Source organism: Pyxicephalus adspersus, chromosome 4 (genome assembly GCF_032062135.1).
Source record: "Pyxicephalus adspersus chromosome 4, UCB_Pads_2.0, whole genome shotgun sequence".
NCBI classification, from domain to species: domain Eukaryota; kingdom Metazoa; phylum Chordata; class Amphibia; order Anura; family Pyxicephalidae; genus Pyxicephalus; species Pyxicephalus adspersus.
Window position 1 is genome coordinate 96,507,773 of NC_092861.1, and position 14,762 is coordinate 96,522,534.

The 14,762-nt window shown below is 41.7% G+C and overlaps 1 pseudogene; it reads left to right on the forward strand.

Annotated features, from left to right (window-relative positions):
- LOC140329841 (scavenger receptor cysteine-rich domain-containing protein DMBT1-like) overlaps positions 1–14,762 on the forward strand; it is a 79,007-nt pseudogene that overhangs the window by 47,094 nt on the left and 17,151 nt on the right.

The following is a 14,762-nucleotide window of genomic DNA, read 5'->3' on the forward strand; positions in this document are numbered from 1 at the left end:
TAGCATTATTTCATTGATAATTGAAAACCATTGAGCCATGGAAGGACAAATCTTTTACCGCCAAAGCAGAGTTTGGCTACATTGAGTAAGTGTCTGATTACCGATGTTTTATGAAATCAAAGTGTGAGGGAGCTATGTATGGAGCCCTTCCCCTCCTTACTTCGCCAGCAGCAGTCAGAGACCACTGGGTAAAGAGACCACTTAGAGAGACCAGTCAGAGACCACTTAGAGGGTATACGATACCATCTGGTGAGTATTTTATAGTTGAGTTCCTGGAATCTACTACAGATGGAGGTGTGATGTGACAACCAGATTATTCTGTTTCACTGCTCAGTGTCTAACGTGATATTAAGGTATGTTTCCCTGGGAGTGAGGTAAGTAGGTGAAAAATCCTCAGGTGGAGTGTTAATTAAAGCATATATGGTTGACAAGGCATGTCTATCTGAGCCTGCCCCTGCATACATAGTTTCAAAAGGCATACATGACCTTGCAAAGTCTCTACTGGGTGGGAGTGAGTGTTGAAAATGTGTGCAACCTGTCTCACTTTCCATAAACCCCGTGGTTTCGGAGTACCCATATAAACCAGTTCATGTTTCTGGAACTATTTCTCCCTATTCAGAAAGTCAGAGGCTCTATGCATCCCAACTTGAATCAAATGGTCAAAATGGGCTTCCCCTGTCCCAGGCCAAACGAGTTTTGAGAGATGTGGTTAGTGAGTTGTCTAGCCAAGGGGTTGCATTTAAACTCTGTCCCCAGGCCAGCTGCTGCAAACATACCCATTAATTGGCCTTTGAATTTCTGACCCAGTCTAGAACCCTGACCAGGTGGGCTGCCACATAGTATTTGTGAAAATTTGGGACTCTCAGTCCTCCTACATTCTTTGTCCTGAAGAGCAAGGTACAATTTAGCCTGGATCTCTGGTTACCCCAAATGAATTGAAAAATAGATGTGTGTATCCTCTTGAAAAAGGATTTAGGTATCCAGATTGGCAGGGTTTGGAACAAGTAGAGGAAACATGGCAGTATGTTCATCTTAATCACCTGTATGCATCTAAACCATGATAAAGCAAACCATGAGGGCAAAAATCCTATGCACTTTCTCTCCAAACTTTAAACCCACTAAATAAGAGTTTGCTCTTAATTCCCTCAGAGGAGGTTCCAGTGTCAAAATGAAGGGGGATAGGGGACATCCTTGTCAGCTACCACTGTGCATAGAAAACTATTCTGAGATCACCCCATTAACCCTAACTCTAAGGTGCGGGTATACACTGAATGTATCCACGCCAACATGTTGGGGTCTAGACCTATATATGACAGGGTTTGGTTCATTAACCTCGCATTTTCAGCGTCCTTGGAGAGAAGAAGTACTGGAATGGACTATATAAATCCAATTTAAAGCCTTGGATGTGTTGTCTCTGGCCTCGTGCATCAGGACAAAGCCCACCTGGTCAGTTTGTACCAGTTTTCGTAGCACCCTCTGTAACCTCATTCTCAGTACCTAGGTAAATAGTTTCAAATCTTGATTTAAAAGAGATGTGGGGTGGTAGCTGGAGCAGCTGGCTGGGTATTTTCCTTTTTTTGGTATCAGTGTGATGTAGGCCCAAAGTCTAGCAAAAACGTGCTTCGCTCTGATATTGGATTATAGGCCTGTACCATATGGAGAAGTAAAGTCCACCTGAAACTGCTTATAATATATTAGTGAGAACCCATCAGGGCCCGGGGCCTAGCCCAAGGGAGTGCTATCTCTTTGTATTTCCTCTCCCTGCAGTGGTGCTTCTAAGGCTTCTACCTCGAGAGAAGTAAGTTTTGGCATTTTGAAGTAAGTTTTTGGTCAAGTAAACTTGTGCTGCCTCAACTCAAATAAACAGGGATGACGAAGAAGCTAGGGACAGCCCTATTTGTGTAACCACACCTCCCACGTTATCCTTGCACATGCGCAGTAACAGATTGACTCCTGCATGTGCCTAGGATCCTCAGACGCCATCTTCCTACCTATTTTAAGTGGGAGACAGGTTTGAAGCAGCCTCTTGCTGCTGAACTGGAATGAACTCTCTTATCACCAGGGTATTCTCCGAATTCACATTTTTCTACTTGATTCAACCACAAGAACTTATATCACTTTTCTCATTGGCAGTTTTTATAACATACACATACCTCTCTACCTTTACTAACTATCTCCACAAATATAATTTCAATTTACTTACATCTTTAAAAACATATACTTAGTATTGTGTATTATTTTATTGCTTAGTTCTCATGTGGTCCAAAAACACCCCTAAAGAAGCCCAGTGGGTGAAAGCATCAGGGTAAATTGAATTGAACCACTGAAGTGCCTAATATTCAGTCTATCACATACCTGTTAACCTCCCAGGCGGTCTTAATATATAAGTATTTTTAAATGTCAAAGCGGTACATTTAAAAATACCTATTATTTTAAATTTCCCACCTGGTCCCGCCCCCAGCCACACCACACGATCCCCCCCTCCACATACGCATGCTGCGTCCCATGCCAGGCCAGCATCTGCATTCCCTGGCCTTGCGTCCCAAACGTTCACACGCCGGGAAGCAGATGCCAGGCGGGCATGGCTAGAGGACGCCATGGGCACCGCTGGAGGACACCGCAGGCACGTGGGTACCAGGTAAGTTTTCCCATCCCATTCAAAATTCCACCCCGAGTGTGGCTCGGGGGTTACCGCTTTTGGTACTGAATATTAACTGACACACACAAGCCACACTCGGGAATACCGCCAGGGAGTTTAAAGGAATATATTTGGTTTATTTACGATTGAGTAGTTTACTGTCTAGTGAACTGTCCAAAAGAACCCTACCTTGGGGTTTTACGGACAATGTAAATAGCAATGTTACTTACACGTGTGATGTAAAACACTATTAACATTTGATTTGAAAATAAATTATTTAAATATAAACTTGCCAACAAAAAACCCTACTGCTACTTCTCTTTTCATCCTTTATTACTTTTGATCATTATATTTAGGGGTTGGCAAACCATTATGTACACTTATACATAATAATAATATACATAGGTGAACTACCATAGTACCTTTGTATGAGGTTTAAAAAATACTGATAGAATCTTTTATGTGCACTAAGATAATGCAATAAAGAAAATCTATTTACTTGAATGAACTACCTGTTCACCAAATTTGGAAGTAGCGTTTGTTGCCCAATGCAATTCCTACTTAAGCAAACTGGTGATCTTGCTATTTACTGAAGCATTTACTTGTGCCACCATTCTTAAAAAAGTTCTTAAAAATGACCAATTTGTCAGTTGATTTTTCAAATGGAGCAGTCACATTAGTTAAAAAAAATACCAAGACTTTTCTAGATATTTGACAGATCTCTATTTTTATAAATGCACCCCTCAGTTTAATAGTTTCAAGCTGCTGTTCTCTATCTGGTCTATCTATTTGACTTGAATTAATACAGCCACTCCCATTGTGCATGCTTATTATGGTCCATTGCCATTTTGTATGGTGTTCATTTACTAAAGGTGTTTAGGTTGTTTACCATTCCATGTAATTACTGTGTCAGACTGATTACTTCTGAGGGTTGTTAAAAATGACAGTTACCCTTCTAGTGTTTAAACTGTGTATAAACAAGTTATAGGTAGTTCCCAAATTAAGGACATCTGACATACGGATGACTCCTACATACAAACAGGGCTTCCCTGCTTGTTCATGTGCAGGACAGAGGGTTGATGAGGGGGGGGATTGCGGTTTGCATGACTTGCAGAAGAAGTCTTTTGCTGTTCTGCAACATCTTGTAACTCTTTAATGACCAAGACAAACTCTGCAGTTGTTTCTTTTTGCATATCAAAGCACAGTATGCTCCAGAAGTAAATCAATGTCTAGGCTGTAGACTGATTTTATACAGTAACTGACACCACACTGCCTAATAATACGTGAGACAAACATCTGTCCTAATTGTATATATTAAAATAATGTACCTGTTCCGACTTACACACACATTCAACTTAAGAACAAACCTACAGTCCCTATCTCGCATGTAACTCGGGGACTACCTGTATTACATATAATTCATAATAAACCATTTACTTTCAAAGTGTAAAAATAGATGTCAAATTATACACAAATAGTATTGGGTATGCATATATCCAAGCATATCCAATACTGTATGTTTTAGATATGCTTATATCTAAATCATATGGTTATATCTAAATTGTAGATAATATTTTTATTTCGGTATGAGTATTATTCTTGTATTCCCATATCCACAAATTTCACTGACTAATTAATATTGTCATCCTTTTAGATTCCCGAAATGCCTTTCTAAACTGGACTACAGGTAATTTGATTGTATTAATTTCTTTATCAAAAAGGTCTGTCATAATTAAAGTAGGATTATGGGTGAGAAAGCACAGAACTATTATTTCTAAAATTCATCTATATTGCTTTCCTTTAACCAAGTGGTGATACTGGGTGAATGAGATACAGTATGTCCTCAGCTCACTATGTAATCTAAATACCACTGGTCCTCATTTCAGAAGCTGTTTCAGCAGTTCCTGTGTATGGTATATGTAGACATAAAGATAGAAGTTTTTCCTGGTGTAAATCTGTCATGTGAGAAAAAATGCGGCACAATGTGCTCATAATATAATAAAATGTTCCAAACAATTATTAAAATATACATAGGTTGAGGTGGTCTTAACCCATTATAGTATCATGGGTGTAGTCAGACCAGTTCACTATAAAGGTTGATTCCCTGACTTAATATAACAAAAGTTCCAGTTCCTGTGTAAATAATGCCTGAAAACAGAGTTTACCTTCTGTTTGTAGAGGTCTGTGGATAGAAAACCTACCTACATTTAGTAAATAACTTATTTACTATAAAAATGACAAGGATAGTGTAATACATTGCATCTCTTCAGGGTATTACTTATCACATATGTAACACATCTAAAAAAAGAAGCTCAAATAGTAAAATATGCCTGTTTCTATGATAAGCAGAACATGCCACTGAAACAAAACATCTGTGAAATAAAGCATACCTGTAGAAAATGTAAATAAAAAATGGATACTCTCCTTCACTCCTTCCTATACTGCTGATTGTTGACCCAGTCTTGCACAGGAAAAAGTTTTTTGTTGGCATTTATTTGTCCAGCCTCTTCTGATTCCTACTGGCATGTGTAAATCTATGCCTGTCAGCCCATTTATTAGCTATCAGCTAGGATTATCAACATTATCTTTGCCTATAAAGAGCAAATAAATTCAGACATGTTTGTCTCACTTTAAAAGTCGAGGTTGTCCAAAGGCTTCAATAGAGATCTGGGGTGTTTGTTTTAAACATCATTTTGCGACTTAGGTTGACTGTCACCACTTGAACAGTGGTGATACGTTACTCTATTCATGGTAATTGAGTTTCTGATTGCTACTGTAGAGATAATAAAGTACATGTATTTCCTCTTTAACAAATCTTGTGGTAAAAAGTAGAGAACAAAAGCAAGGCCAAAATGAAAATGGCCATCTTAGAGGCCCATTTATCAAAAGGCATAGACTATGGCCCTGATTTAATAAAGCTCTCCACGGCTGGAGAGAATACACTTTCTGCAGTAAAGCTGGGCAATCCAGCAAACCTGGAATTGATCTGATCCAGGATTCAAAACATTTGCTAGCAAATAGCAAATGATTTTCAAAATCTATTTCATGTTTTCTGAAAAACCCAGCTTCACTTATGAAAGTGTATTCTCTCCAGCCTTGGAGAGCTTTCATAAATCAGGCCCATTAGGAGGAGATAGATACAAAACTGGTTAAGCTGCTGTATTCCAGTGTTTTACTGTCAAAAATGACTTGGCATTTTTATAAACTTTATTTATAGACACAGAAAAGACAATGTACAAAGTTATAACCAAGATATCATCAGAACAGTACAAAGCCAGAGTAAAAGAAAACAAACAATAACAGGCTCAAGGTTAGTGTTACAAAGATCGGGTCGTAGAAAACATCAGCAATATGCAAAAATCATGGCAAGTATCAACAGTTCGACATAGTACAAGAACCGGTTCATAAACCATTGAACCAAAATAAAAACAACCAAAACTCGGGGTGGGGGAGGGAGGAAGGGAAACTTTTCTGTTCCGGTAAATTAGCACCCTATTTCTTTATTTTTTTTTCAATTTCCATGTCATCTCTATGTCATGGTGTGTCCTGTCACTCGAGGCATTAAGTGGATCCCATTTAATGGCTTATCATACTACCCATAGGGGGGTCCCGATCTTATGGGAAATGTAAATTGTGCCACGTGGAATAGCGATACCGGTGCAAGACATGGCACAATTCAGCTGGCTCTAGGGAATATTCCATATAAGCATACCATTTATCAAAAAATTTTGTCACAGCTTTGTCATCTGCGTCTGCCACCTCTAACAAATCCCTACAGTATAACATACCTATTGAGGATTCTATCAGTTTCAATCAGGGTGGATCTGCGTGAATCCACTGTAGCATATTGACCTACAGGCAGCCAGTAAACACAAGGATATCCAGTTTTTTGTCCCCCTAGCTAGTTTACATACCTGTACATCCCAGTTCTCAAACACACATAGAAGAGGTTCCATTATCAACTGTAGGTTCGTTACTTTCCTAAGACCTCGGTCCACAATAATTGGATTGTGGTACATTCCCAAAGGTTATGTTTGAGTGTCACTTTTTCGCAAACACATCTCAGACATTTAGTTTGCCTGGTCGGGGAATTGAGGTGTTCCTCAGTAAGTGGGCGGAATACCTTTTAGGCTCTGTGGACAATCTTAAATTGTGTTTCTCTCCACAGTTCGTTTGGAGTAGCCTGTCTTACTGCAAGATATCCCTGCACTATTTTATTATACAGGGCCGGGATATCAAAGTCTTTTTGCCAACCTTGGGACAGCCCAGCCGAAAGAGGTTTAGAGTAAAGCATTAGTAATCTCGGATAAATGGATGATATGGAAGGAGGTATTACAGACAGCAGATTATCAAATCTATCCCTTTCCACCACCTTAGCCAGATTCAATAGTATAGCCTTACAGAATTCCCTAAATTGTAGATAATATAGTGGGTGTGCGGCCCGAGGGGGTAGGGCATAATGCCGAGCCAACACCCTCAATGTTACCAGTCTTGGAAGATCTGGCGAGAAAAAATCACCCATGGTCCGTAGGCCCTTTGCTGCCCAGACTCAGTAGCAACTATGGTCCACACCTTGGCGTAACTGTGGGTTGCCTTGAATCGGTAAATATTTAGACAAAGAACATGGTAACTCCAGTTTACGTCTGAGTTCCTTCCAAGTAAGTATCGTATCCCTTACCAGTATGTTGTGTTTAAGGTGTTGTGAAAGTTGTGAAATTTTATTATGTAAAAGTGCTACTAAGTGCCAAGGATGGACTAATGCTTTTTCCAATTCTGTGTTGGAGTAATAGGATGTATACTTGATCCATTCCATGACATGGCGACTAGTGCAGGCTAGATTATAAAGCCTGATGTTTGGGAAATTAACGCCCCCTTCCAATACTGGGAGTTGTAATTTAGGTAACTTTATCTGAGGCCTCTTTCCCAGCCATAAAAATCTGGAAAACTCATTTAGAGCTTTTATGTCAGCATGCTTCAATAGAAGTGGTATGGTTTGTAGCGGATACAATAAACGTGGAAAAGATACCATCTTGACAAGGTGGCATCGCCCCAAGAATGACAGTGGCAGCCTCTCCCAAATTCTTAGTTCGTTTCGTATTTTTTGGAATATTGGTGGGTAGTTGAGTTTGTATAGAGACGTGGGGGACCTGCCTATATGTATCCCCAAGTATTTATTATTGTCTTTGACAACCGTTAAAGGGGAGGTTGGTATCCACCGCCTGTCTCTGATGTTAGTCAGGGGAAGCATCTCACTCCTTGAGAAATTGATTTTCAGGCCTGCTACTTCCCTGAAGAGGGTTAATATACGTTGAATAGTATTTATGTCTGCTGTGGGGTTGGAAGTGAACAGTAAGATATCATCTGCGAAAAATGCAGCCCTTATTTCTGTATCATTCACTGTTATCCTGTGAAGGGAGGTTGTGTTTTCTATATAACGTAACAGGGGTTCGATTGCCAAATTAAACAATAGTGGCGAGAGAGGGTAGCCTTGCCTTGTGCCTCGGCCCAATGGTATGGTATGGGTTAGGAAGCCCGGGGTGTTTATCCGAGCTTGGGGATCAGAATACATGGCTCCTAATAAATCATAGTAAGGTCCTCTCATACCAATTTTATTAAGCACTTTGAACAACCATGGGATGTGCACGATATCAAACGCTTTTTCAGCATCAATACTTATTATAGCCAGGTCTAATTGTGGGTGACATTTAGCATATTCCAGAACTGTAAGCACCCTACGTATGTTGGTAACTGCTGATCTCTCTTTGACAAATCCTACCTGCGTAGGTGAAATAATACTTGGTAGGTAACACGCCAGTCTGTCAGCCAAGATTTTGGAAAGTAATTTAGCATCCAAGTTTATTAGTGAAATCGGTCGATAGAATGCTGGCTGTTGGGGATCTTTGCCAGGTTTTGGCAGAACTTTATTATAAACCTCTTTGCCTGAGGGGAGGTATGTCCCTGTGTGCCACATTGTTTTAAAGACATTGCCTAAATTCTCTGCAATATCTTCCTGAAGTATTTTATAGTAATCCGCTGTCAGCCCATCAGGGCCAGGGGCCTTACCATTTACTAAAGAGGAGATGGCTCCTTGCAATTCCTTTTCTGTAATGTCAGCGTTAAGGGACCTGCTCGTCAGTTAGAGTGGGTACCTACACTCCATCAAAACAAGCAGTTTCTGCACTAGTTTGTATCACCTGACTCTTGTGAAGATCCCGATAGAACATTTCCAGGATCTTATTAATACTTTTGGGATCGTTCTCAAGGTTCCCCATTACATCGTACATAGTTGGAATATAGGTTTGGCTACAGTAGGGGCGGGTGAGCTTTGCTAGTAATTTACCTGCCTTATTGCCAAATTTATGGAGTCGCAGGTCCATATATTGCCTTTGAAACAATTCTTGTTTTTCTGCCCAGGCATCAAAAGCAGCTTTGGCTGCCAGCCAAGATTGCTTGTGGGCGGGACATGGGTCGGCTAGGAAAGCATCATGTGCATGGCGTACAGCTTGTAAGGCTTCTATATAGGCTGCCCTGGTTTTCTTTTTTTTAGAGGCCACGTATGAAATAATCCTGCCTCTCATGTATGCCTTCCCCACTTCCCAGAACAGAATAGGATTATCTTTATGAACGAAATTTGCATCTGTGTAGGTATGCCACGCAGATTTTAATTCCGCCTGAAAGGCCGAATCACTGCCCAGATTGAAGGCAAATTTCCATAACCAGGAATCTCCTTTAGGTTGGACCTCCCTTAAAGTCACTGCAATAGGGGCATGGTCTGATAGAGCAATGGTTAAAATTTCCGGTTTATCTACTAACGTTAAGAGGGATTCCGAGCAGAATAAGTAATCAATTCTGGACTGGGAAGCGTGGACATGGGAGGAAAACGTGTATTGCTTTTCAGTAGGAAAGCAGTATCTCCAGAAATCATGTAAGCGAGTAGAATGTGCAAAAGCAGACAGTAGGGAAGTTGGTTGAGAAGGGGGTGTGCCACCACCAGGGGCTTGCCCCAGAGTTCTATCCTCATTCACATACATAACAGTGTTGAAATCTCCCCCAACAACTTTATGAACTATGGGTTCTCGGAGAAGCCAATTGGCAACTTCCTGAAAAAACAGGTTAGTAGGGGAATTTGGAGCATAAATATTATATAAAGATATCTCAGTACCAGGAGATTTTAAATTAATTTGGACTATTTTGCCTGCTGCGTCAATTTCTGTGTGAACTACCTCACAACGTAGGTTTCTATGTAAAAGAATCAATACTCCTGCATTTTTCCCCACTGCTGGAGAACCTATCACTCTACCAACCCACAGCTTTTTCATTCTATCAAAATCTGATGATGTTAAATGTGTTTCTTGTAATAAAGCTATGTCTGCCCCCAGACGTTTTAAATGTCTCAGGACAGACATCCTTTTAGTTGGGGACCTAAGGCCCTTAACATTCCACGAGATTAATCGAACCATGGCATTAATAAATACATGAACAACATGAACCAGACATCAACCAATTGCACAGAGTGTGAAAACTTGTCACTCATATCGGCCAAGTGGATCCCAAAGAGTAGCAAGGGTCCGGCATAAATGCTGTCCCACAAAAAGTCGCCGAGTATAGCCTCCAGGAGTGGCTTGGAATATCATTCGGTAAAACTGCACATAGGTGACAGGCTATCAAATTTCCGAAACGGAAAAAACAAAAAATGACAACAAAACAAGGCTTTGGGGTAATAAAAGAAAAAAGAAGAAAAACAAAAACAAAGCTGTCCTTTTAGTGAACTTCCTTTTTTCCTCATGGTTGTCACCAAAAACAATTGCATTGTAGGTGGATCCACACCCGTTGAGTAGAGAGTTGCTGAACATATAATACTTCACCCCTTAAGAGTAGTAAAAACAACGATTTCTCCCGCACTGGAACAAAAGTCATCTCGACTTCGTCTTGTTTTTGTCTTCTTTATTTGCCTTGTGTTGGGTGTGTGGCGTCTTTGCTGTGCGGTCTGTCCTGCGCTTCAAATCAGTGAAAGTGGTTGAGTGAGGTGACCACGGCGATCTTTGAGGCTTGGATAATTCCAGGCTCTGTGATGCCTCAATTTCGCCTTGCGTCTGATTTGTAGCAGAAAGCCAATGCTCAAGGAAATTTTCCGCCTCCTTATGGTCGGTAAATATATGGTGTGCGCCTTGATAATTCACTATGTGCAGTGTGGCGGGATAAGCCAGGCGAAACCGTATTTGTCGCCGATGCAGATCTGAGCATATTTTTTTAAACAGCTTTCTCTTGCGGGACACTTCTGCCGAATAATCCGCAAAGATCAATAAATTTGTGCCATCCAGGGGCAATTCTCTTTGAGATCTGTAAGACTGTAAAATAGCCAGTCTATCTGCATAATCGCGGTATCGTGCGATAATGGGCCTAGGAAATTTGCTATCTTTTTTCTGTTGGCCTAGGCGATAGATCCGTTCTACTAAGCACATTTTATTAATTCCCATTTGTGTTGGATTAGTGGTGGAACATAGTTCCATGAGTTGCCCTGTAGAATAAGTGTCCGGGACCCCCACGATACGCACATTATTCCTCCGAATATTGTTTTCTAGATCATCAATTTTTCCTGACAAACTAGCTATCTGCTGGCTCATCACTACAATTGTACCCCTTGCTTGCAATAAATCATCTTCCACAGAGGAGATCCTGTTCTCAGCATCATGTAAGTGCTGTGAATGCTCCCTGATATCTTGCCTAATTAATTGTATCCCCTTGCTTATTTTATTATCTACAACCTCTTGAAGGGTGGGTTTAAGCAGTACAGCAACTGCATCTGCAATCAGCGTGTGGTCAGAAGCAGGAGAACTCACAGTTTCAGTGGGTGTGTGTTGAGCCCTCTGATGCTGCAGGGGAGGGGGAGCTGCTATCTTTGGGAGCATGGTGTGTCCATGCCCCTTCTGAAGTGGTGGTGTCTGGGGCCATCCGACTGTGTCTTCTCCAGGAATCGCTCCATAGGGTAAGGCAATGCTGTGCGGGTGTTACACTTGAGATCAAGCAGCGTGAAGCAGGCTATATTAAACCAGATTGTGCATTGGTGAGTAGGAGCCTCTGTATCGTACGTCTAAACCATGAGGCACAATATACCCAGATTATCTATCACCTCAAATTGATAGGGAGGGCCAACACAAGGGAGCCAGTCATGCACATATTTAACAGTGAACACAGTGGCAGAGAGAGGGAGCAGAATAGAAAACAAGATAGTGTCACGTGCTAGCAATACACAATTTAGAAAGTTTTTTTTTGTTATGTTTGTCTAGGAATCTATTTAAAAATATTCATTAACAATTCTGTATTTTTTACAGCACACCCAAAATACCCAGGTTTGCCAACAGGTATATCCAATAATTGTCATTTTTCTTGTCCTGATGGTGAGCTCCTTTAAAGAGTTCTTCAGATTCTTCAAATGTTGATGCAAGATGTAAAGGTAATCTAATATTCAACTTTTAACTCTGGATGCTTTTAAATTATTATATAATATTATTATATTTTTATTTACAGGTTTTATAACACAGACTGCAGGTAAATATAAATGTATTAAATATATCATTTTAAAAGGTATTTTATATTACCTTTTGTGTGCTGTATCTAACTAAATCTATCTAAATAGAATTTTTCACTGAATGAAAATGTATTGCTTATGCTTTGCTACACCTGATAATGATAAAAAATGTTTGTAAAAAAAAATAAGTTCTTACTAGTGTATGTTCAGACTGGGGGTGAGGTTATGGCTCGGTTACCACCATCCTCAAACCACTAAACTGCTTTCTATGCTCAGACTCTAAATGTAGCCCATGACCTGTGCAGACCAATAGGGAATAAATGGGGACAGCAGTCAGCAGTTGAGTACAGCATTGCTACCTGCTTTCAAATGTGCAAACACAAGTTCCTAAACGTTCAGCGGCCTAGGCAGTTGAGCAAATAGTTCCCACCATAGGTCTGAACCTAGCTTTGGGAGCTTCCTTAAAATGGTGCCCAGCAAGGTGATACACTTGAGCAAAAGACATAAAATTACATGCTTTTTTTTTTTATTCCTATAATTATATTTAAATAATGGAAATGCAGTTTATAAAAATGCTGGTTTTTACTTTTGTATTTTTTAGCACTAAATTACACATGTGGAGGGGTTCTAACTAATTTGTCAAGAGTAGGGATGAGCGAACACCTGGAAGTTTGGGTTCAGGACCCGAACTTGACCCCGAACCAGAACCCTATTAAAGTGTATAGGGACCCAAACTTTGGGGCACTAAAATGCCTGTAAAATAGTCATAGTAAGGGCTAGAGGGCTGCAAAAGGAAGCAAAATGGGTGTAAGAGCAGGACAATTGCCCTGCAAACAAATGTGGATAGGGAGATGACATAAAATAACATAGAATAGAAAAAAATCTAAAAATAAAATTTAAAAATTTAAAAATAAAATTTAAAAATGATAAAAATAATCTTGAACTAGGAGGCGGAGGTCAAAGTGGAGTAGGAGGTTGAGGAGGCGGTGGACATGGCGGTGTAGGTAGAAGCGGTGGTGGAGGAGGTAGCCAACACTGTTGTTGTTTTTTTATTTTTTTTATTTATTTCTTTAATTTTTTTTTTATTTATTTGGGAAGACCCCAAAACATTGGGAAATAGAAAAGAGAATGCAAAGAGAAAGTGCGCTGGAGTATAACAATGGCTGGGTGCGGCCGGTATACCTGTCTATTCAGCACAAGGTACAAACAAGTCCTGTGGGATCCATGCCTGGTTCATTTTAATGAACATAGGCTGTGGACAGGCAGCTGCGCTTGTCTGTGATTACCCCCCCTGCCGTGCTAAACACACATTCGGACAATACACAGGCCGCAGGGCAGGCCAGCACCTCCAAGGCGTAAAGGGCAAGCTCAGGCCATGTGCCTAATTTGGAGACCCAGAAGTTGAATGGGGCAGACCCATCAGTCAGTACGTGTAGGCGTGTGCACATGTACTGTTCCACCATGTTTCTGAAATGCTGCCTCCTGCTAAGATGTTCTGAGGTGCTGGCGGTACCCCAGCTGTGTTGGCCACTTCTTCCTCCTCCTCTGCCTTCGCCTTGTGCTTCCACTGAGCCCCCGCTGTCAGGTGGGAATGCCATCAGCAGCACTTCTACCAGCGTGCGCTTGTACTCGCGCATCTTCCCATCATGCTTCAGTGATGGAATTAAGGATGGCACGTTGTCTTTGTAGCAGGGATCCAACAGGGTGCCCTCCCAGTAATCAGCACTGGTTAGTATGTGGGCAACTCGGCAGTCGTTGCGCAGGCACTTCAGCATGTAGTCGCTCATGTGTGCCAGGCTGCCCAGAGGCAACAACAAGCTGTCCTCTGTGGGAGGTATATCGTCTGTATCCTCTGTATCCCCCCAGCCACGCTCAAGTGATGCCCATGAGCTGCTTTGGGTGCCACCCTGCTGTGAACACGGTTCCTCCTCCTCATCATCCTCCTCATCCTCCAGAACTGTGCCTTGGCTGGACAGTTGTGTACCTGGCCTCTATTGGTGCAGGAACCCACCCTCCGAGCCTCTTGTGAATGACTGGCCTGATAACCGTGGAAAGGATCCCTCTTCCTCTTCCTCCTGTGCCACATCCTCTTCCATCATCGCCCGAAGTGTTTTTTCAAGGAGGCATAGAAGTGGGATAGTAACACTGAGGACGGCGTCATCGGCACTGGCCATGTTGGTGGAGTACTCAAAACAGTGCAACACGGCACACATGTCCCGCATGGAGGCCCACTCGTTGGTGGTGAAGTGGTGCTGTTCCGCAGAGCGACTCACCCGTGCGTGCTGCAGCTGAAACTCCTCTATCGTCTGCTGCTGCTCGCAAACTCTCTCCAGCATGTGCAAGGTGGAGTTCCACCTTGTGGGTCGCATATGAGGTAGTGAGCGGGAAGGCCGAAGTTACGCTGCAGCGCAGACAGGCGAGCATCAGCAGGGTGAGAACGCCAAAAGCGCGCACAGATGGCCCGCACTTTCTGCAGCAGCTCTGACATATCGGGGTAATTTTTCAGGAACCTCTGCACCACCAAATTCAGCACATGCGCCAGGCAAGGGATGTGTGTCAAACCGGCTAGGCCCAGAGCTTCTACCAGATTTCCCC